Source organism: Procambarus clarkii, unplaced genomic scaffold (assembly GCF_040958095.1).
Source record: "Procambarus clarkii isolate CNS0578487 unplaced genomic scaffold, FALCON_Pclarkii_2.0 HiC_scaffold_110, whole genome shotgun sequence".
NCBI lineage: Eukaryota > Metazoa > Arthropoda > Malacostraca > Decapoda > Cambaridae > Procambarus > Procambarus clarkii.
Window position 1 is genome coordinate 1,856,597 of NW_027189143.1, and position 24,322 is coordinate 1,880,918.

Here is a 24,322-nt window from a genome sequence, read left to right on the forward strand (position 1 = left end):
CATCTCCTTCTTTCTTCTAAGACATCTGCTTGCTGCTTATATTGGGCGGCAGCTCATTTCAGCGAGCAATAAAGTCCAGTGTGTTAGGGCCGTTGCTGGATATAGGAGTGGATATAGGAGTGGCAGCATATAGGAGTGGCAACGGGATCCTCGCAGTAGGGGTCAATCTTACTCGGAAAAAGCATGGAAGTCCCACGTATCAGGGCCGGCCTCGCCGAGCCCCTCAACAGGAGAACATGGCCTGATGAGAGGGGGGGCAGGTCGGTCGGGGGTGGTCTGTGAGCACTGCAAAAGCAAGTGAGCAATGCACACTAAGTGTGCATCACTAGACAAGAGTTCAGCCAGCTACTCTTGTGCTCAACAGACCTGGGATGCCAACCCGCAAGGGGTGTAGCAAGCCAATCAATGGCAAAGCAAGCTCCTGTAGCTACATGACTATCGCTTTCAGTGGACTCAGCGCACTAATAACGACGTAGCAGGGTACCTTTGAACCTCTTGAGGCTTGATTACTACACTTTGATCTTAGCCAAAAGGCCGAGAAGCGATAGGATGCATGGTTGCTCTGCAACACCAGGCAACAATTGCGGCTAGAAACCACGTAGCGAGTTTTCAATTGCAAAAGGGCATGTGATTATCGTTGAGTAATATTCGAATTCAAGCATACATATAAACGCCATGCAGTAAAGGCTTTAACCATTTCTTACCTGATCAATGAATTTATATATATATGCAAATTCATGATATTACATGGTTTCATTCATGAGTAGTGAATATGTAACTGGCGGCAAAGTGGTAAACAGACTCGCGTGGCGTTTCACGAATTCGCTCCTGGCCAGGGAGTATAGCGCTTAACTCTAATTACATAAACCTCCATTTGTCATGTGTCTTAAGGTAGCTACAGCTTTTGAAAAGTACAATAACGAATTAAAGTGCAAGGGGCCTGTTACGCCAACGCTCGTCAAAAAATATAATTAGGAGACGTTCTCTCTCTGATACCATAACAGAAAACGAACAGCACTATTACGCGCCAACTATTCCATTTTTGTATATATATCACGACTTTTTCACATCTAACACTTTGCTTGATACATCGTTTTCACAAACCGGAGACGAGGCGAAGCGAGGCAGGGCTGGGTGGCGAGAGGCTAGAGGCTAGAGGCTAGAGGCGAGAGGCGAGAGGCGAGAGGCGAGAGGCGAGAGGCGAGAGACGAGAGACGAGAGACGAGAGACGAGAGACGAGAGACGAGAGACGAGAGACGAGAGACGAGAGACGAGAGACGAGAGACGACGAGAGACGAGAGACGAGAGACGAGAGACGAGAGACGAGAGACGAGAGACGAGAGACGAGAGACTAGAGACTAGAGACTAGAGACTAGAGACTAGAGACTAGAGACGAGAGACGAGAGACGAGAGACGAGAGACGAGAGACGTGACGTGATGCCATGCCATGCCATGCCATGCCATGCCATGCCATTCAATGCCTTGTGATTCAATACCATGCAGTTCAATGCGATGCGATGCAATGACATGCGATTCGATGCCATGCGAGGCGAGGCGAGGCGATGCATCATCTAACATAACGCGATTCCCTGGAAAACGACTCTGTTGTTGAATGAACAACAAAGCTAAGATATAAGAAGATGTAAGTAATTCGAGAAGTCTGAGTACTGTAGGTACTATAGCAAATTCATTGCTTAATATATGTGAATGTGTAAGGAATCCATCCATCGCTTTTACCGAGTATACAAATACTCGGTCATTGTTGGTGTTTAGGGAGGTAAATGAAGTATTGCAAAGCTAATTACGAAACTAGCTTTCACAATGACATTTGGTGGTTGGTCGCTTTGCAAATTATAGTAGATTCTATATCAATTTTATTCGTTATTTTACGTGAATGAATGTGTGCCTGCATACATTGCCTAAATAAAGAATGTAAATATACGTCGGTGGTGTTTAGAGGGGTGAATGAAGCATTTGAAATCTAAATAGGAAACTAGCATTCAAATGGAGAGGGGTGAGAGTGCAGGTGCGCTTGAACTTGGGTGGTTTCTGGGTTTCATTGACGTATATATTACAGGTGAATGTGTGCATCGAATGCTCGATTGAAGTATATAAATACACATTGTTAGTGTGTATTGAGGTAAATGATGGATTGTAAAAGCTAATCAAGACACTGGAATTCACTTTGAGGCTAGTGGCTGGCCGGCTGGCAGGCAAGCGTGGAAGTGGCAAACGATCGTTGAGTTGCCGTGTAAAACCACACCAAAGCAACACCTCCCTCCATCTCAAGTCGAATTTCGTCTTTATTACGCATTGGTACATTCCAGCAATGGTAAATTAAATAGATAAACGTCTAATCTTGATGTATGTATGAATATAATTTCGCCGTCAGAGCCGACTAAGGAATTCCGAGTGATATACACACACACTCCTCCTCCCTCACTCACAAGGGAGAGTGAGTAAGTAATTTCGTAAAAAAAGAGAATAGCATGCCAACAATGGGTAACTATTATAGTTAGGTTCTCGATCATAGTAAACCCGTTGATTTAGAGTTTATTTGCACAATGACCACATCATATTAGATGCCATTTAAATACCAAATCCAGTTCTCCAGTAAATGCAGACACAAGTCTAACACTATTCAACCCATCTCTACCAGCCTTTTCATAACAAACCACTAAGCTACCTAAACCAGTTTCCACACTTATATAAATAGAGAAAAACTTCACCCTATATAACCTATCTCAGAAAACAAACAAAATCAATTAAAATTGCACTAACTGGCAACCCCCCATTCATAAAATCAACTTCTTTCCTTCCACACCAACCATCGTATTTCTTTGCTCGCACATAATCTTTAATCTAAAGTTATTAAATGATATTACTCACCTCACTCTCCTTCTTTCTCCTTCTTTCTCCTTCCTTCCTTCCTTCCTTCCTTCCTTCCTTCCTTCCTTCCTTCCTTCCTTCCTTCCTTCCTTCCTTCCTTCCTTCCTTCCTTCCTTCCTTCCTTCCCTCTAACTCGTTGCAGTTGTTCAGCTTCGACCCATCAAACCCGGACTCGACTGACGACTCACTTCTGCTGCTCGTTCCAAGGCTTTTTCCTCATACGATGTTGGCTGGTGTGAAGTAATTACTGCAATTCAAATTAACACGATTCATTAATGTACATAACCAATTAACATAATCGTCTCCTACTTGATTTTGACTAGTTGATAGGGTTGTTTTTGGTCTCCCCGAAGGGAGTGGACCGATCCCAGAGGTACTGCAATACCGGGCCGATCCGCGGCAAAGGTGGAGCAAGCTCCTAGCACTTCGCCATGTTGCAAAAATCAGTTTAATATCGAGGATCCCACATGGGGATCGTATCAGATATTAAGCTGATAAGAACAGATACTACACTTTGATCTTAGCCAAAAGGCCGAGAAGCGATAGGATGCATGGTTGCTCTGCAACACCAGGCAACAATTGCGGCTAGAAACCACGTAGCGAGTTTCAATTGCAAAAGGGCATGTGATTATCGTTGAGTAATATTCGAATTCAAGCATACATATAAACGCCATGCAGTAAAGGCTTTAACCATTTCTACCTGATCAATGAATTTATATATATATGCAATTCATGATATTACATGGTTTCATTCATGAGTAGTGAATATGTAACTGGCGGCAAGTGGTAAACAGACTCGCGTGGCGTTTCACGAATTCGCTCCTGGCCAGGGAGTATAGCGCTTAACTCTAATACATAAACCTCCAATTTGTCATGTGTCTTAAGGTAGCTACAGCTTTTGAAAAGTACAATAACGAATTAAAAGTGCAAGGGGCCTGTTACGCCAACGCTCGTCAAAAAATATAAATAGGAGACGTTCTCTCTCTGATACCATAACAGAAAACGAACAGCACTATTACGCGCCAACTATTCCATTTTTGTATATATATCACGACTTTTTCACATCTAACACTTTGCTTGATACATCGTTTTCACAAACCGGAGACGAGGCGAAGCGAGGCAGGGCTGGGTGGCGAGAGGCTAGAGGCTAGAGGCTAGAGGCGAGAGGCGAGAGGCGAGAGGCGAGAGGCGAGAGGCGAGAGACGAGAGACGAGAGACGAGAGACGAGAGACGAGAGACGAGAGACGAGAGACGAGAGACGAGAGACGAGAGACGAGAGACGAGAGACGAGAGACGAGAGACGAGAGACGAGAGACGAGAGACGAGAGACGAGAGACGAGAGACGAGAGACTAGAGACTAGAGACTAGAGACTAGAGACTAGAGACTAGAGACGAGAGACGAGAGACGAGAGACGAGAGACGAGAGACGTGACGTGATGCCATGCCATGCCATGCCATGCCATGCCATGCCATTCAATGCCTTGTGATTCAATACCATGCAGTTCAATGCGATGCGATGCAATGACATGCGATTCGATGCCATGCGAGGCGAGGCGAGGCGATGCATCATCTAACATAACGCGATTCCCTGGAAAACGACTCTGTTGTTGAATGAACAACAAAGCTAAGATATAAGAAGATGTAAGTAATTCGAGAAGTCTGAGTACTGTAGGTACTATAGCAAATTCATTGCTTAATATATGTGAATGTGTAAGGAATCCATCCATCGCTTTTACCGAGTATACAAATACTCGGTCATTGTTGGTGTTTAGGGAGGTAAATGAAGTATTGCAAAGCTAATTACGAAACTAGCTTTCACAATGACATTTGGTGGTTGGTCGCTTTGCAAATTATAGTAGATTCTATATCAATTTTTATTCGTTATTTTACGTGAATGAATGTGTGCCTGCATACATTGCCTAAATAAAGAATGTAAATATACGTCGGTGGTGTTTAGAGGGGTGAATGAAGCATTTGAAATCTAAATAGGAAACTAGCATTCAAATGGAGAGGGGTGAGAGTGCAGGTGCGCTTGAACTTGGGTGGGTTCTGGGTTTCATTGACGTATATATTACAGGTGAATGTGTGCATCGAATGCTCGATTGAAGTATATAAATACACATTGTTAGTGTGTATTGAGGTAAATGATGGATTGTAAAGCTAATCAAGACACTGGAATTCACTTTGAGGCTAGTGGCTGGCCGGCTGGCAGGCAAGCGTGGAAGTGGCAAACGATCGTTGAGTTGCCGTGTAAAACCACACCAAAGCAACACCTCCCTCCATCTCAAGTCGAATTTCGTCTTTATTACGCATTGGTACATTCCAGCAATGGTAAATTAAATAGATAAACGTCTAATCTTGATGTATGTATGAATATAATTTCGCCGTCAGAGCCGACTAAGGAATTCCGAGTGATATACACACACACTCCTCCCTCCCTCACTCACAAGGGAGAGTGAGTAAGTAATTTCGTAAAAAAAGAGAATAGCATGCCAACAATGGGTAACTATTATAGTTAGGTTCTCGATCATAGTAAACCCGTTGATTTAGAGTTTATTTGCACAATGACCACATCATATTAGATGCCATTTAAATACCAAATCCAGTTCTCCAGTAAATGCAGACACAAGTCTAACACTATTCAACCCATCTCTACCAGCCTTTTCATAACAAACCACTAAGCTACCTAAACCAGTTTCCACACTTATATAAATAGAGAAAAACTTCACCCTATATAACCTATCTCAGAAAACAAACAAAATCAATTAAATTGCACTAACTGGCAACCCCCCATTCATAAAATCAACTTCTTTCCTTCCACACCAACCATCGTATTTCTTTGCTCGCACATAATCTTTAATCTAAAGTTATTAAATGATATTACTCACCTCACTCTCCTTCTTTCTCCTTCTTTCTCCTTCCTTCCTTCCTTCCTTCCTTCCTTCCTTCCTTCCTTCCTTCCTTCCTTCCTTCCTTCCTTCCTTCCTTCCTTCCTTCCTTCCTTCCTTCCTTCCTTCCCTCTAACTCGTTGCAGTTGTTCAGCTTCGACCCATCAAACCCGGACTCGACTGACGACTCACTTCTGCTGCTCGTTCCAAGGCTTTTTCCTCATACGATGTTGGCTGGTGTGAAGTAATTACTGCAATTCAAATTAACACGATTCATTAATGTACATAACCAATTAACATAATCGTCTCCTACTTGATTTTGACTAGTTGATAGGGTTGTTTTTGGTCTCCCCGAAGGGAGTGGACCGATCCCAGAGGTACTGCAATACCGGGCCGATCCGCGGCAAAGGTGGAGCAAGCTCCTAGCACTTCGCCATGTTGCAAAAATCAGTTTAATATCGAGGATCCCACATGGGGATCGTATCAGATATTAAGCTGATAAGAACAGATACTACACTTTGATCTTAGCCAAAAGGCCGAGAAGCGATAGGATGCATGGTTGCTCTGCAACACCAGGCAACAATTGCGGCTAGAAACCACGTAGCGAGTTTCAATTGCAAAAGGGCATGTGATTATCGTTGAGTAATATTCGAATTCAAGCATACATATAAACGCCATGCAGTAAAGGCTTTAACCATTTCTTACCTGATCAATGAATTTATATATATATGCAAATTCATGATATTACATGGTTTCATTCATGAGTAGTGAATATGTAACTGGCGGCAAAGTGGTAAACAGACTCGCGTGGCGTTTCACGAATTCGCTCCTGGCCAGGGAGTATAGCGCTTAACTCTAATACATAAACCTCCATTTGTCATGTGTCTTAAGGTAGCTACAGCTTTTGAAAAGTACAATAACGAATTAAAAGTGCAAGGGGCCTGTTACGCCAACGCTCGTCAAAAAATATAAATAGGAGACGTTCTCTCTCTGATACCATAACAGAAAACGAACAGCACTATTACGCGCCAACTATTCCATTTTTGTATATATATCACGACTTTTTCACATCTAACACTTTGCTTGATACATCGTTTTCACAAACCGGAGACGAGGCGAAGCGAGGCAGGGCTGGGTGGCGAGAGGCTAGAGGCTAGAGGCTAGAGGCGAGAGGCGAGAGGCGAGAGGCGAGAGGCGAGAGGCGAGAGACGAGAGACGAGAGACGAGAGACGAGAGACGAGAGACGAGAGACGAGAGACGAGAGACGAGAGACGAGAGACGAGAGACGAGAGACGAGAGACGAGAGACGAGAGACGAGAGACGAGAGACGAGAGACGAGAGACGAGAGACGAGAGACGAGAGACTAGAGACTAGAGACTAGAGACTAGAGACTAGAGACTAGAGACGAGAGACGAGAGACGAGAGACGAGAGACGAGAGACGTGACGTGATGCCATGCCATGCCATGCCATGCCATGCCATGCCATTCAATGCCTTGTGATTCAATACCATGCAGTTCAATGCGATGCGATGCAATGACATGCGATTCGATGCCATGCGAGGCGAGGCGAGGCGATGCATCATCTAACATAACGCGATTCCCTGGAAAACGACTCTGTTGTTGAATGAACAACAAAGCTAAGATATAAGAAGATGTAAGTAATTCGAGAAGTCTGAGTACTGTAGGTACTATAGCAAATTCATTGCTTAATATATGTGAATGTGTAAGGAATCCATCCATCGCTTTTACCGAGTATACAAATACTCGGTCATTGTTGGTGTTTAGGGAGGGTAAATGAAGTATTGCAAAGCTAATTACGAAACTAGCTTTCACAATGACATTTGGTGGTTGGTCGCTTTGCAAATTATAGTAGATTCTATATCAATTTTATTCGTTATTTTACGTGAATGAATGTGTGCCTGCATACATTGCCTAAATAAAGAATGTAAATATACGTCGGTGGTGTTTAGAGGGGTGAATGAAGCATTTGAAATCTAAATAGGAAACTAGCATTCAAATGGAGAGGGGTGAGAGTGCAGGTGCGCTTGAACTTGGGTGGGTTCTGGGTTTCATTGACGTATATATTACAGGTGAATGTGTGCATCGAATGCTCGATTGAAGTATATAAATACACATTGTTAGTGTGTATTGAGGTAAATGATGGATTGTAAAGCTAATCAAGACACTGGAATTCACTTTGAGGCTAGTGGCTGGCCGGCTGGCAGGCAAGCGTGGAAGTGGCAAACGATCGTTGAGTTGCCGTGTAAAACCACACCAAAGCAACACCTCCCTCCATCTCAAGTCGAATTTCGTCTTTATTACGCATTGGTACATTCCAGCAATGGTAAATTAAATAGATAAACGTCTAATCTTGATGTATGTATGAAATATAATTTCGCCGTCAGAGCCGACTAAGGAATTCCGAGTGATATACACACACACTCCTCCCTCCCTCACTCACAAGGGAGAGTGAGTAAGTAATTTCGTAAAAAAAGAGAATAGCATGCCAACAATGGGTAACTATTATAGTTAGGTTCTCGATCATAGTAAACCCGTTGATTTAGAGTTTATTTGCACAATGACCACATCATATTAGATGCCATTTAAATACCAAATCCAGTTCTCCAGTAAATGCAGACACAAGTCTAACACTATTCAACCCATCTCTACCAGCCTTTTCATAACAAACCACTAAGCTACCTAAACCAGTTTCCACACTTATATAAATAGAGAAAAACTTCACCCTATATAACCTATCTCAGAAAACAAACAAAATCAATTAAAATTGCACTAACTGGCAACCCCCCATTCATAAAATCAACTTCTTTCCTTCCACACCAACCATCGTATTTCTTTGCTCGCACATAATCTTTAATCTAAAGTTATTAAATGATATTACTCACCTCACTCTCCTTCTTTCTCCTTCTTTCTCCTTCCTTCCTTCCTTCCTTCCTTCCTTCCTTCCTTCCTTCCTTCCTTCCTTCCTTCCTTCCTTCCTTCCTTCCTTCCTTCCTTCCTTCCTTCCTTCCTTCCCTCTAACTCGTTGCAGTTGTTCAGCTTCGACCCATCAAACCCGGACTCGACTGACGACTCACTTCTGCTGCTCGTTCCAAGGCTTTTTCCTCATACGATGTTGGCTGGTGTGAAGTAATTACTGCAATTCAAATTAACACGATTCATTAATGTACATAACCAATTAACATAATCGTCTCCTACTTGATTTTGACTAGTTGATAGGGTTGTTTTTGGTCTCCCCGAAGGGAGTGGACCGATCCCAGAGGTACTGCAATACCGGGCCGATCCGCGGCAAAGGTGGAGCAAGCTCCTAGCACTTCGCCATGTTGCAAAAATCAGTTTAATATCGAGGATCCCACATGGGGATCGTATCAGATATTAAGCTGATAAGAACAGATACTACACTTTGATCTTAGCCAAAAGGCCGAGAAGCGATAGGATGCATGGTTGCTCTGCAACACCAGGCAACAATTGCGGCTAGAAACCACGTAGCGAGTTTCAATTGCAAAAGGGCATGTGATTATCGTTGAGTAATATTCGAATTCAAGCATACATATAAACGCCATGCAGTAAAGGCTTTAACCATTTCTTACCTGATCAATGAATTTATATATATATGCAAATTCATGATATTACATGGTTTCATTCATGAGTAGTGAATATGTAACTGGCGGCAAAGTGGTAAACAGACTCGCGTGGCGTTTCACGAATTCGCTCCTGGCCAGGGAGTATAGCGCTTAACTCTAATACATAAACCTCCATTTGTCATGTGTCTTAAGGTAGCTACAGCTTTTGAAAAGTACAATAACGAATTAAAAGTGCAAGGGGCCTGTTTACGCCAACGCTCGTCAAAAAATATAAATAGGAGACGTTCTCTCTCTGATACCATAACAGAAAACGAACAGCACTATTACGCGCCAACTATTCCATTTTTGTATATATATCACGACTTTTTCACATCTAACACTTTGCTTGATACATCGTTTTCACAAACCGGAGACGAGGCGAAGCGAGGCAGGGCTGGGTGGCGAGAGGCTAGAGGCTAGAGGCTAGAGGCGAGAGGCGAGAGGCGAGAGGCGAGAGGCGAGAGGCGAGAGACGAGAGGACGAGAGGACGAGAGACGAGAGACGAGAGACGAGAGACGAGAGACGAGAGACGAGAGACGAGAGACGAGAGACGAGAGACGAGAGACGAGAGACGAGAGACGAGAGACGAGAGACGAGAGACGAGAGACGAGAGACGAGAGACTAGAGACTAGAGACTAGAGACTAGAGACTAGAGACTAGAGACGAGAGACGAGAGACGAGAGACGAGAGACGAGAGACGTGACGTGATGCCATGCCATGCCATGCCATGCCATGCCATGCCATTCAATGCCTTGTGATTCAATACCATGCAGTTCAATGCGATGCGATGCAATGACATGCGATTCGATGCCATGCGAGGCGAGGCGAGGCGATGCATCATCTAACATAACGCGATTCCCTGGAAAACGACTCTGTTGTTGAATGAACAACAAAGCTAAGATATAAGAAGATGTAAGTAATTCGAGAAGTCTGAGTACTGTAGGTACTATAGCAAATTCATTGCTTAATATATGTGAATGTGTAAGGAATCCATCCATCGCTTTTACCGAGTATACAAATACTCGGTCATTGTTGGTGTTTAGGGAGGTAAATGAAGTATTGCAAAGCTAATTACGAAACTAGCTTTCACAATGACATTTGGTGGTTGGTCGCTTTGCAAATTATAGTAGATTCTATATCAATTTTATTCGTTATTTTACGTGAATGAATGTGTGCCTGCATACATTGCCTAAATAAAGAATGTAAATATACGTCGGTGGTGTTTAGAGGGGTGAATGAAGCATTTGAAATCTAAATAGGAAACTAGCATTCAAATGGAGAGGGGTGAGAGTGCAGGTGCGCTTGAACTTGGGTGGGTTCTGGGTTTCATTGACGTATATATTACAGGTGAATGTGTGCATCGAATGCTCGATTGAAGTATATAAATACACATTGTTAGTGTGTATTGAGGTAAATGATGGATTGTAAAGCTAATCAAGACACTGGAATTCACTTTGAGGCTAGTGGCTGGCCGGCTGGCAGGCAAGCGTGGAAGTGGCAAACGATCGTTGAGTTGCCGTGTAAAACCACACCAAAGCAACACCTCCCTCCATCTCAAGTCGAATTTCGTCTTTATTACGCATTGGTACATTCCAGCAATGGTAAATTAAATAGATAAACGTCTAATCTTGATGTATGTATGAATATAATTTCGCCGTCAGAGCCGACTAAGGAATTCCGAGTGATATACACACACACTCCTCCCTCCCTCACTCACAAGGGAGAGTGAGTAAGTAATTTCGTAAAAAAAGAGAATAGCATGCCAACAATGGGTAACTATTATAGTTAGGTTCTCGATCATAGTAAACCCGTTGATTTAGAGTTTATTTGCACAATGACCACATCATATTAGATGCCATTTAAATACCAAATCCAGTTCTCCAGTAAATGCAGACACAAGTCTAACACTATTCAACCCATCTCTACCAGCCTTTTCATAACAAACCACTAAGCTACCTAAACCAGTTTCCACACTTATATAAATAGAGAAAAACTTCACCCTATATAACCTATCTCAGAAAACAAACAAAATCAATTAAAATTGCACTAACTGGCAACCCCCCATTCATAAAAATCAACTTCTTTCCTTCCACACCAACCATCGTATTTCTTTGCTCGCACATAATCTTTAATCTAAAGTTATTAAATGATATTACTCACCTCACTCTCCTTCTTTCTCCTTCTTTCTCCTTCCTTCCTTCCTTCCTTCCTTCCTTCCTTCCTTCCTTCCTTCCTTCCTTCCTTCCTTCCTTCCTTCCTTCCTTCCTTCCTTCCTTCCTTCCTTCCTTCCCTCTAACTCGTTGCAGTTGTTCAGCTTCGACCCATCAAACCCGGACTCGACTGACGACTCACTTCTGCTGCTCGTTCCAAGGCTTTTTCCTCATACGATGTTGGCTGGTGTGAAGTAATTACTGCAATTCAAATTAACACGATTCATTATGTACATAACCAATTAACATAATCGTCTCCTACTTGATTTTGACTAGTTGATAGGGTTGTTTTTGGTCTCCCCGAAGGGAGTGGACCGATCCCAGAGGTACTGCAATACCGGGCCGATCCGCGGCAAAGGTGGAGCAAGCTCCTAGCACTTCGCCATGTTGCAAAAATCAGTTTAATATCGAGGATCCCACATGGGGATCGTATCAGATATTAAGCTGATAGAACAGATACTACACTTGATCTTAGCCAAAGGCCGAGAAGCGATAGGATGCATGGTTGCTCTGCAACACCAGGCAACAATTGCGGCTAGAAACCACGTAGCGAGTTTTCAATTGCAAAAGGGCATGTGATTATCGTTGAGTAATATTCGAATTCAAGCATACATATAAACGCCATGCAGTAAAGGCTTTAACCATTTCTTACCTGATCAATGAATTTATATATATATGCAAATTCATGATATTACATGGTTTCATTCATGAGTAGTGAATATGTAACTGGCGGCAAAGTGGTAAACAGACTCGCGTGGCGTTTCACGAATTCGCTCCTGGCCAGGGAGTATAGCGCTTAACTCTAATACATAAACCTCCATTTGTCATGTGTCTTAAGGTAGCTACAGCTTTTGAAAAGTACAATAACGAATTAAAAGTGCAAGGGGCCTGTTACGCCAACGCTCGTCAAAAAATATAAATAGGAGACGTTCTCTCTCTGATACCATAACAGAAAACGAACAGCACTATTACGCGCCAACTATTCCATTTTTGTATATATATCACGACTTTTTCACATCTAACACTTTGCTTGATACATCGTTTTCACAAACCGGAGACGAGGCGAAGCGAGGCAGGGCTGGGTGGCGAGAGGCTAGAGGCTAGAGGCTAGAGGCGAGAGGCGAGAGGCGAGAGCGAGGCGAGAGGCGAGAGCGAGAGACGAGAGACGAGAGACGAGAGACGAGAGACGAGAGACGAGAGACGAGAGACGAGAGACGAGAGACGAGAGACGAGAGACGAGAGACGAGAGACGAGAGACGAGAGACGAGAGACGAGAGACGAGAGACGAGAGACGAGAGGACGAGAGACTAGAGACTAGAGACTAGAGACTAGAGACTAGAGACTAGAGACGAGAGACGAGAGACGAGAGACGAGAGACGAGAGACGTGACGTGATGCCATGCCATGCCATGCCATGCCATGCCATGCCATTCAATGCCTTGTGATTCAATACCATGCAGTTTCAATGCGATGCGATGCAATGACATGCGATTCGATGCCATGCGAGGCGAGGCGAGGCGATGCATCATCTAACATAACGCGATTCCCTGGAAAACGACTCTGTTGTTGAATGAACAACAAAGCTAAGATATAAGAAGATGTAAGTAATTCGAGAAGTCTGAGTACTGTAGGTACTATAGCAAATTCATTGCTTAATATATGTGAATGTGTAAGGAATCCATCCATCGCTTTTACCGAGTATACAAATACTCGGTCATTGTTGGTGTTTAGGGAGGTAAATGAAGTATTGCAAAGCTAATTACGAAACTAGCTTTCACAATGACATTTGGTGGTTGGTCGCTTTGCAAATTATAGTAGATTCTATATCAATTTTATTCGTTATTTTACGTGAATGAATGTGTGCCTGCATACATTGCCTAAATAAAGAATGTAAATATACGTCGGTGGTGTTTAGAGGGGTGAATGAAGCATTTGAAATCTAAATAGGAAACTAGCATTCAAATGGAGAGGGGTGAGAGTGCAGGTGCGCTTGAACTTGGGTGGGTTCTGGGTTTCATTGACGTATATATTACAGGTGAATGTGTGCATCGAATGCTCGATTGAAGTATATAAATACACATTGTTAGTGTGTATTGAGGTAAATGATGGATTGTAAAGCTAATCAAGACACTGGAATTCACTTTGAGGCTAGTGGCTGGCCGGCTGGCAGGCAAGCGTGGAAGTGGCAAACGATCGTTGAGTTGCCGTGTAAAACCACACCAAAGCAACACCTCCCTCCATCTCAAGTCGAATTTCGTCTTTATTACGCATTGGTACATTCCAGCAATGGTAAATTAAATAGATAAACGTCTAATCTTGATGTATGTATGAATATAATTTCGCCGTCAGAGCCGACTAAGGAATTCCGAGTGATATACACACACACTCCTCCCTCCCTCACTCACAAGGGAGAGTGAGTAAGTAATTTCGTAAAAAAAAGAGAATAGCATGCCAACAATGGGTAACTATTATAGTTAGGTTCTCGATCATAGTAAACCCGTTGATTTAGAGTTTATTTGCACAATGACCACATCATATTAGATGCCATTTAAATACCAAATCCAGTTCTTCCAGTAAATGCAGACACAAGTCTAACACTATTCAACCCATCTCTACCAGCCTTTTCATAACAAACCACTAAGCTACCTAAACCAGTTTCCACACTTATATAAATAGAGAAAAACTTCACCCTATATAACCTATCTCAGAAAACAAACAAAATCAATTAAAATTGCACTAACTGGCAACCCCCCATTCATAAAATCAACTTCTTTCCTTCCACACCAACCATCGTATTTCTTTGCTCGCACATAATCTTTAATCTAAAGTTATTAAATGATATTACTCACCTCACTCTCCTTCTTTCTCCTTCTTTCTCCTTCCTTCCTTCCTTCCTTCCTTCCTTCCTTCCTTCCTTCCTTCCTTCCTTCCTTCCTTCCTTCCTTCCTTCCTTCCTTCCTTCCTTCCTTCCTTCCTTCCTTCCCTCTAACTCGTTGCAGTTGTTCAGCTTCGACCCATCAAACCCGGACTCGACTGACGACTCACTTCTGCTGCTCGTTCCAAGGCTTTTTCCTCATACGATGTTGGCTGGTGTGAAGTAATTACTGCAATTCAAATTAACACGATCATTAATGTACATAACCATTAACATAATCGTCTCCTACTTGATTTTGACTAGTTGATAGGGTTGTTTTTGGTCTCCCCGAAGGGAGTGGACCGATCCCAGAGGTACTGCAATACCGGGCCGATCCGCGGCAAAGGTGGAGCAAGCTCCTAGCACTTCGCCATGTTGCAAAAATCAGTTTAATATCGAGGATCCCACATGGGGATCGTATCAGATATTAAGCTGATAAGAACAGATACTACACTTTGATCTTAGCCAAAAGGCCGAGAAGCGATAGGATGCATGGTTGCTCTGCAACACCAGGCAACAATTGCGGCTAGAAACCACGTAGCGAGTTTCAATTGCAAAAGGGCATGTGATTATCGTTGAGTAATATTCGAATTCAAGCATACATATAAACGCCATGCAGTAAAGGCTTTAACCATTTCTTACCTGATCAATGAATTTATATATATATGCAAATTCATGATATTACATGGTTTCATTCATGAGTAGTGAATATGTAACTGGCGGCAAAGTGGTAAACAGACTCGCGTGGCGTTTCACGAATTCGCTCCTGGCCAGGGAGTATAGCGCTTAACTCTAATACATAACCTCCATTTGTCATGTGTCCTTAAGGTAGCTACAGCTTTTGAAAAGTACAATAACGAATTAAAAGTGCAAGGGGCCTGTTACGCCAACGCTCGTCAAAAAATATAAATAGGAGACGTTCTCTCTCTGATACCATAACAGAAAACGAACAGCACTATTACGCGCCAACTATTCCATTTTTGTATATATATCACGACTTTTTCACATCTAACACTTTGCTTGATACATCGTTTTTCACAAACCGGAGACGAGGCGAAGCGAGGCAGGGCTGGGTGGCGAGAGGCTAGAGGCTAGAGGCTAGAGGCGAGAGGCGAGAGGCGAGAGGCGAGAGGCGAGAGGCGAGAGACGAGAGACGAGAGACGAGAGACGAGAGACGAGAGACGAGAGACGAGAGACGAGAGACGAGAGACGAGAGACGAGAGACGAGAGACGAGAGACGAGACGAGAGACGAGAGACGAGAGACGAGAGACGAGAGACGAGAGACGAGAGACGAGAGACTAGAGACTAGAGACTAGAGACTAGAGACTAGAGACTAGAGACGAGAGACGAGAGACGAGAGACGAGAGACGAGAGACGTGACGTGATGCCATGCCATGCCATGCCATGCCATGCCATGCCATTCAATGCCTTGTGATTCAATACCATGCAGTTCAAATGCGATGCGATGCAATGACATGCGATTCGATGCCATGCGAGGCGAGGCGAGGCGATGCATCATCTAACATAACGCGATTCCCTGGAAAACGACTCTGTTGTTGAATGAACAACAAAGCTAAGATATAAGAAGGATGTAAGTAATTCGAGAAGTCTGGTACTGTAGGTACTATAGCAAATTCATTGCTTAATATATGTGAATGTGTAAGGAATCCATCCATCGCTTTTACCGAGTATACAAATACTCGGTCATTGTTGGTGTTTAGGGAGGTAAATGAAGTATTGCAAAGCTAATTACGAAACTAGCTTTCACAATGACATTTGGTGGTGGTTCGCTTTGCAAATTATAGTAGATTCTATATCAATTTTATTCGTTATTTTACGTGAAATGAATGTGTGCCTGCATACATTGCCTAAATAAAGAATGTAAATATACGTCGGTGGTGTTTAGAGGGGTGAATGAAGCATTTGAAATCTAATAGGAAACTAGCATTCAAATGGAGAGGGGTGAGAGTGCAGGTGCGCTTGAACTTGGGTGGGTTCTGGGTTTCATTGACGTATATTTACAGGTGAATGTGTGCATCGAATGCTCGATTGAAGTATATAAATACACATTGTTAGTGTGTATTGAGGTAAATGATGGATTGTAAAGCTAATCAAGACACTGGAATTCACTTTGAGGCTAGTGGCTGGCCCGGCTGGCAGGCAAGCGTGGAAGTGGCAAACGATCGTTTGAGTTGCCGTGTAAAACCACACCAAAGCAACACCTCCCTCCATCTCAAGTCCGAATTTCGTCTTTATTACGCATTGGTACATTCCAGCAATGGTAAATTAAATAGATAAACGTCTAATCTTGATGTATGTATGAATATAATTTCGCCGTCAGAGCCGACTAAGGAATTCCGAGTGATATACACACACACTCCTCCTCCCTCACTCACAAGGGAGAGTGAGTAAGTAATTTCGTAAAAAAAAAAGAGAATAGCATGCCAACAATGGGTAACTATTATAGTTAGGTTCTCGATCATAGTAAACCCGTTGATTTAGAGTTTTATTTGCACAATGACCACATCATATAGATGCCATTTAAATACCAAATCCAGTTCTCCAGTAAATGCAGACACAAGTCTAACACTATTCAACCCATCTCTACCAGCCTTTTCATAACAAACCACTAAGCTACCTAAACCAGTTTCCACACTTATATAAATAGAGAAAAACTTCACCCTATATAACCTATCTCAGGAAAACAAACAAAATCAATTAAAATTGCACTAACTGGCAACCCCCCATTCATAAAATCAACTTCTTTCCTTCCACACCAACCATCGTATTTCTTTGCTCGCACATAATCTTTAATCTAAAGTTATTAAATGATATTACTCACCTCACTCTCCTTCTTTCTCCTTCTTTCTCCTTCCTTCCTTCCTTCCTTCTTCCTTCCTTCCTTCCTTCCTTCCTTCCTTCCTTCCTTCCTTCCTTCCTTCCTTCCTTCCTTCCTTCCTTCCTTCCTTCCCTCTAACTCGTTTGCAGTTGTTCAGCTTCGACCCAATCAAACCCGGACTCGACTGACGACTCACTTCTGCTGCTCGTTCCAAGGCTTTTTTCCTCATACGGATGTTGGCTGGTGTGAAGTAATTACTGGCAATTCAAATTAACACGATTCATTAATGTACATAACCAATTAACATAATCGTCTCCTACTTGATTTTGACTAGTTGATAGGTTTGTTTTTGGTCTCCCCGAAGGGAGTGGACCGATCCCAGAGGTACTGCAATACCGGGCCGATCCGCGGCAAAGGTGGAGCAAGCTCCTAGCACTTCGCCATGTTGCAAAAATCAGTTTAATATCGAGGATCCCACATGGGGATCGTATCAGATATTAAGCTGATAAGAACAGATACTACACTTTGATCTTAGCCAAAAGGCCGAGAAGCGATAGGATGCATGGTTGCTCTGCAACAACCAGGCAACAATTGCGGCTAGAAACCACGTAGCGAGTTTCAATTGCAAAAGGGCATGTGATTATCGTTGAGTAATATTCGAATTCAAGCATACATATAAACGCCATGCAGTAAAGGCTTTAACCATTTCTTACCTGATCAATGAATTTATATATATATGCAAATTCATGATATTACATGGTTTCATTCATGAGTAGTGAATATGTAACTGGCGGCAAAGTGGTTAAACAGACTCGCGTGGCGTTTCACGAATTCGCTCCTGGCCAGGGAGTATAGCGCTTAACTCTAATACATAAACCTCCATTTGTCATGTGTCTTAAGGTAGCTACAGCTTTTGAAAAGTACAATAACGAATTAAAAGTGCAAGGGGCCTGTTACGCCAACGCTCGTCAAAAAATATAAATAGGAGACGTTCTCTCTCTGATACCATAACAGAAAACGAACAGCACTATTACGCGCCAACTATTCCATTTTTGTATATATATCACGACTTTTTCACATCTAACACTTTGCTTGATACATCGTTTTCACAAACCGGAGACGAGGCGAAGCGAGGCAGGGCTGGGTGGCGAGAGGCTAGAGGCTAGAGGCTAGGAGGCTAGAGGCTAGAGGCGAGAGGCGAGAGGCGAGAGGCGAGAGGCGAGAGGCGAGAGGCGAGAGACGAGAGACGAGAGACGAGAGACGAGAGACGAGAGACGAGAGACGAGAGACGAGAGACGAGAGACGAGAGACGAGAGACGAGAGACGAGAGACGAGAGACGAGAGACGAGAGACGAGAGACGAGAGACGAGAGACTAGAGACTAGAGACTAGAGACTAGAGACTAGAGACTAGAGACGAGAGACGAGAGACGAGAGACGAGAGACGAGAGACGTGACGTGATGCCATGCCATGCCATGCCATGCCATGCCATGCCATTCAATGCCTTGTGATTCAATACCATGCAGTTCAATGCGATGCGATTGCAATGACATGCGATTCGATGCCATGCGAGGCGAGGCGAGGCGATGCATCATCTAACATAACGCGATTCCCTGGAAAACGACTCTGTTGTTGAATGAACAACAAAGCTAAGATATAAGAAGATGTAAGTAATTCGAGAAGTCTGAGTACTGTAGGTACTATAGCAAATTCATTGCTTAATATATGTGAATGTGTAAGGAATCCATCCATCGCTTTTACGGAGTATACAAATACTCGGTCATTGTTGGTGTTTAGGGAGGTAAATGAAGTATTGCAAAGCTAATTACGAACTAGCTTTCACAATGACATTTGGTGGTTGGTCGCTTTGCAAATTATAGTAGATTCTATATCAATTTTATTCGTTATTTTACGTGAATGAATGTGTGCCTGCATACATTGCCTAAATAAAGAATGTAAATATACGTCGGTGGTGTTTAGAGGGGTAATGAAGCATTTGAAATCTAAATAGGAAACTAGCATTCAAATGGAGAGGGGTGAGAGTGCAGGGTGCGCTTGAACTTGGGTGGGTTCTGGGTTTCATTGACGTATATATTACAGGTGAATGTGTGCATCGAATGCTCGATTGAAGTATATAAATACACATTGTTAGTGTGTATTGAGGTAAATGATGGATTGTAAAGCTAATCAAGGACACTGGAATTCACTTTGAGGCTAGTGGCTGGCCGGCTGGCAGGCAAGCGTGGAAGTGGCAAACGATCGTTGAGTTTGCCGTGTAAAACCACACCAAAGCAACACCTCCCTCCATCTCAAGTCGAATTTCGGTCTTTATTACGCATTGGTACATTCCAGCAATGGTAAATTAAATAGATAAACGTCTAATCTTGATGTATGTATGAATATAATTTCGCCGTCAGAGCCGACTAAGGAATTCCGAGTGATATACACACACACTCCTCCCTCCCTCACTCACAAGGGAGAGTGAGTAAGTAATTTCGTAAAAAAAGAGAATAGCATGCCAACAATGGGTAACTATTATAGTTAGGTTCTCGATCATAGTAAACCCGTTGATTTAGAGTTTATTTGCACAATGACCACATCATATTAGATGCCATTTAAAATACCAAATCCAGTTCTCCAGTAAATGCAGACACAAGTCTAACCACTATTCAAACCCATCTCTACCAGCCTTTTCATAACAAACCACTAAGCTACCCTAAACCAGTTTCCACACTTATATAAATAGAGAAAAACTTCACCCTATATAACCTATCTCAGAAAACAAACAAAATCAATTAAAATTGCACTAACTGGCAACCCCCCATTCATAAAATCAACTTCTTTCCTTCCACACCAACCATCGTATTTCTTTGCTCGCACATAATCTTTAATCTAAAGTTATTAAATGAATATTACTCACCTCACTCTCCTTCTTTCTCCTTCTTTCTCCTTCCTTCCTTCCTTCCTCCTTCCTTCCTTCCTTCCTTCCTTCCTTCCTTCCTTCCTTCCTTCCTTCCTTCCTCCTTCCTTCCTTCCTTCCTTCCTTCCTTCCCTCTAACTCGTTGCAGTTGTTCAGCTTCGACCCATCAAACCCGGACTCGACTGACGACTCACTTCTGCTGCTCGTTCCAAGGCTTTTTCCTCATACGATTGCTTGGGCTGGTGTGAAGTAATTACTGCAATTCAAATTAACACGATTCATTAATGTACATAACCAATTAACATAATCGTCTCCTACTTGATTTTGACTAGTTGATAGGGTTGTTTTTGGTCTCCCCGAAGGGAGTGGACCGATCCCAGAGGTACTGCAGATACCGGGCCGATCCGCGGCAAAGGTGGAGCAAGCTCCTAGCACTTCGCCATGTTGCAAAAATCAGTTTAATATCGAGGATCCCACATGGGATCGTATCAGATATTAAGCTGATAAGAACAGATACTACACTTTGATCTTAGCCAAAAGGCCGAGAAGCGATAGGATGCATGGTTGCTCTGCAACACCATGCAACAATTGCGGCTAGAAACCACGTAGCGAGTTTCAATTGCAAAAGGGCATGTGATTATCGTTGAGTAATATTCGAATTCAAGCATACATATAAACGCCATGCAGTAAAGGCTTAACCATTTCTTACCTGATCAATGAATTTATATATATATGCAAATTCATGATATTACATGGTTTCATTCATGAGTAGTGAATTATGTAACTGGCGGCAAAGTGGTAAACAGGACTCGCGTGGCGTTTCACCGAATTCGCTCCTGGCCAGGGAGTATAGCGCTTAACTCTAATACATAAACCTCCATTTGGTCATGTGTCTAAGGTAGCTACAGCTTTTGAAAAGTACAATAACGAAGTAAAGTGCAAGGGGCCTGTTACGCAACGCTCGTCAAAAAAATATAAATAGGAGACGTTCTCTCTCTGATACCATAACAGAAAACGAACAGCACTATTACGCGCCAACTATTCCATTTTTGTATATATATCACGACTTTTTCACATCTAACACTTTGCTTGATTACATCGTTTTCACAAACCGGAGACGAGGGCGAAGCGAGGCAGGGCTGGGTGGCGAGAGGCTAGAGAGGCTAGAGGCTAGAGGCTAGAGGCGAGAGGCGAGAGGCAGAGGCGAGAGGCGAGAGGCGAGAGGCGAGAGGCGAGAGGAACGAGAGACGAGAGACGAGAGACGGAGAGACGAGAGGACGAGAGACGAGAGACGAGAGACGAGAGACGAGAGACGAGAGACGAGAGACGAGAGACGAGAGACGAGAGACGAGAGACGAGAGACGAGAGACTAGAGACTAGAGACTAGAGACTAGAGACTAGAGACTAGAGACGAGAGACGAGAGACGAGAGACGAGAGACGAGAGACGTGACGTGATGCCATGCCATGCCATGCCATGCCATGCCATGCCATTCAATGCCTTGTGATTCAATACCATGCAGTTCAATGCGATGCGATGCAATGACATGCGATTCGATGCCATGCGAGGCGAGGCGAGGCGATGCATCATCTAACATAACGCGATTCCCTGGAAAACGACTCTGTTGTTGAATGAACAACAAAGCTAAGATATAAGAAGATGTAAGTAATTCGAGAAGTCTGAGTACTGTAGGTACTATAGCAAATTCATTGCTTAATATATGTGAATGTGTAAGGAATCCATCCATCGCTTTTACCGAGTATACAAATACTCGGTCATTGTTGGTGTTTAGGGAGGTAAATGAAGTATTGCAAAGCTAATTACGAAACTAGCTTTCACAATGACATTTGGTGGTTGGTCGCTTTGCAAATTATAGTAGATTCTATATCAATTTTATTCGTTATTTTACGTGAATGAATGTGTGCCTGCATACATTGCCTAAATAAAGAATGTAAATATACGTCGGTGGTGTTTAGAGGGGTGAATGAAGCATTTGAAATCTAAATAGGAAACTAGCATTCAAATGGAGAGGGGTGAGAGTGCAGGTGCGCTTGAACTTGGGTGGGTTCTGGGTTTCATTGACGTATATATTACAGGTGAATGTGTGCATCGAATGCTCGATTGAAGTATATAAATACACATTGTTAGTGTGTATTGAGGTAAATGATGGATTGTAAAGCTAATCAAGACACTGGAATTCACTTTGAGGCTAGTGGCTGGCCGGCTGGCAGGCAAGCGTGGAAGTGGCAAACGATCGTTGAGTTGCCGTGTAAAACCACACCAAAGCAACACCTCCCTCCATCTCAAGTCGAATTTCGTCTTTATTACGCATTGGTACATTCCAGCAATGGTAAATTAAATAGATAAACGTCTAATCTTGATGTATGTATGAATATATTTCGCCGTCAGAGCCGACTAAGGAATTCCGAGTGATATACACACACACTCCTCCCTCCCTCACTCACAAGGGAGAGTGAGTAAGTAATTTCGTAAAAAAGAGAATAGCATGCCAACAAGGGTAACTATTATAGTTAGGTTCTCGATCATGAGTAAACCCGTTGATTTAGAGTTTATTTGCACAATGACCACATCATATTAGATGCCATTTAAATACCAAATCCAGTTCTCCAGTAAATGCAGGACACAAGTCTAACACTATTCAACCCATCTCTACCAGCCTTTTCATAACAAACCACTAAGCTACCTAAACCAGTTTCCACACTTAGATAAATAGAGAAAAACTTCACCCTATATAACCTATCTCAGAAAAACAAACAAATCAATTAAAATTGCACTAACTGGCAACCCCCCATTCATAAAATCACTTCTTTCCTTCCACACCAACCATCGTATTTCTTTGCTCGCACATAATCTTTAATCTAAAGTTATTAAATGATATTACTCACCTCACTCTCCTTCTTTCTCCTTCTTTCTCCTTCCTTCCTTCCTTCCTTCCTTCCTTCCTTCCTTCCTTCCTTCCTTCCTTCCTTCCTTCCTTCCTTCCTTCCTTCCTTCCTTCCTTCCTTCCTTCCTTCCCTCTAACTCGTTGCAGTTGTTCAGCTTCGACCCCATCAAACCCGGACTCGACTGACGACTCACTTCTGCTGCTCGTTCCAAGGCTTTTTCCTCATACGATGTTGGCTGGTGTGAAGTAATTACTGCAATTCAAATTAACACGATTCATTAATGTACATAACCAATTAACATAATCGTCTCCTACTTGATTTTGACTAGTTGATAGGGTTGTTTTTGGTCTCCCCGAAGGGAGTGGACCGATCCCAGAGGTACTGCAATACCGGGCCGATCCGCGGCAAAGGTGGAGCAAGCTCCTAGCACTTCGCCATGTTGCAAAAATCAGTTTAATATCGAGGATCCCACATGGGGATCGTATCAGATATTAAGCTGATAAGAACAGATACTACACTTTGATCTTAGCCAAAAGGCCGAGAAGCGATAGGATGCATGGTTGCTCTGCAACACCAGGCAACAATTGCGGCTAGAAACCACGTAGCGAGTTTCAATTGCAAAAGGGCATGTGATTATCGTTGAGTAATATTCGAATTCAAGCATACATATAAACGCCATGCAGTAAAGGCTTTAACCATTTCTTACCTGATCAATGAATTTATATATATATGCAAATTCATGATATTACATGGTTTCATTCATGAGTAGTGAATATGTAACTGGCGGCAAAGTGGTAAACAGACTCGCGTGGCGTTTCACGAATTCGCTCCTGGCCAGGGAGTATAGCGCTTAACTCTAATACATAAACCTCCATTTGTCATGTGTCTTAAGGTAGCTACAGCTTTTGAAAAGTACAATAACGAATTAAAAGTGCAAGGGGCCTGTTACGCCAACGCTCGTCAAAAAATATAAATAGGAGACGTTCTCTCTCTGATACCATAACAGAAAACGAACAGCACTATTACGCGCCAACTATTCCATTTTTGTATATATATCACGACTTTTTCACATCTAACACTTTGCTTGATACATCGTTTTCACAAACCGGAGACGAGG

The 24,322-nt window shown here is 42.8% G+C and overlaps 1 long non-coding RNA gene and 8 other non-coding genes across 10 annotated transcripts; all 9 read right to left on the reverse strand.

The window, feature by feature from the left end:
• Positions 1-2,579: 2,579 nt before the first annotated feature.
• LOC138360416 (uncharacterized) lies at positions 2,580-23,346 on the reverse strand. Of its 2 annotated transcripts, none has more exons than XR_011226367.1 (6): positions 23,206-23,346; positions 14,477-14,731; positions 11,579-11,829; positions 8,681-8,931; positions 5,778-6,028; positions 2,580-3,136 (listed from the first exon to the last, which is right to left on the reverse strand). It is a non-coding gene; the product is annotated as an uncharacterized lncRNA (long non-coding RNA). The 2 variants fall into 2 exon arrangements; XR_011226366.1 differs by lacking the exon at positions 23,206-23,346 and adding an exon at positions 17,385-17,499 and having other exon boundaries at positions 2,581-3,136.
• Positions 3,241-3,433, reverse strand: LOC138360455 (U2 spliceosomal RNA). The gene has a single exon (XR_011226401.1). It is a non-coding gene; the product is annotated as a U2 spliceosomal RNA (small nuclear RNA).
• LOC138360457 (U2 spliceosomal RNA) lies at positions 6,133-6,325 on the reverse strand. Its single transcript, XR_011226402.1, has one exon. It is a non-coding gene; the product is annotated as a U2 spliceosomal RNA (small nuclear RNA).
• Positions 9,036-9,228, reverse strand: LOC138360458 (U2 spliceosomal RNA). The gene has a single exon (XR_011226403.1). It is a non-coding gene; the product is annotated as a U2 spliceosomal RNA (small nuclear RNA).
• On the reverse strand, positions 11,933-12,122 carry LOC138360463 (U2 spliceosomal RNA). Its single transcript, XR_011226408.1, has one exon. It is a non-coding gene; the product is annotated as a U2 spliceosomal RNA (small nuclear RNA).
• Positions 14,834-15,026, reverse strand: LOC138360459 (U2 spliceosomal RNA). The gene has a single exon (XR_011226404.1). It is a non-coding gene; the product is annotated as a U2 spliceosomal RNA (small nuclear RNA).
• LOC138360460 (U2 spliceosomal RNA) lies at positions 17,744-17,936 on the reverse strand. The gene has a single exon (XR_011226405.1). It is a non-coding gene; the product is annotated as a U2 spliceosomal RNA (small nuclear RNA).
• On the reverse strand, positions 20,661-20,853 carry LOC138360462 (U2 spliceosomal RNA). The gene has a single exon (XR_011226407.1). It is a non-coding gene; the product is annotated as a U2 spliceosomal RNA (small nuclear RNA).
• A 215-nt stretch (positions 23,347-23,561) lies between the features above and the next one.
• On the reverse strand, positions 23,562-23,754 carry LOC138360461 (U2 spliceosomal RNA). Its single transcript, XR_011226406.1, has one exon. It is a non-coding gene; the product is annotated as a U2 spliceosomal RNA (small nuclear RNA).
• Between the last annotated feature and the right edge of the window lie 568 nt (positions 23,755-24,322).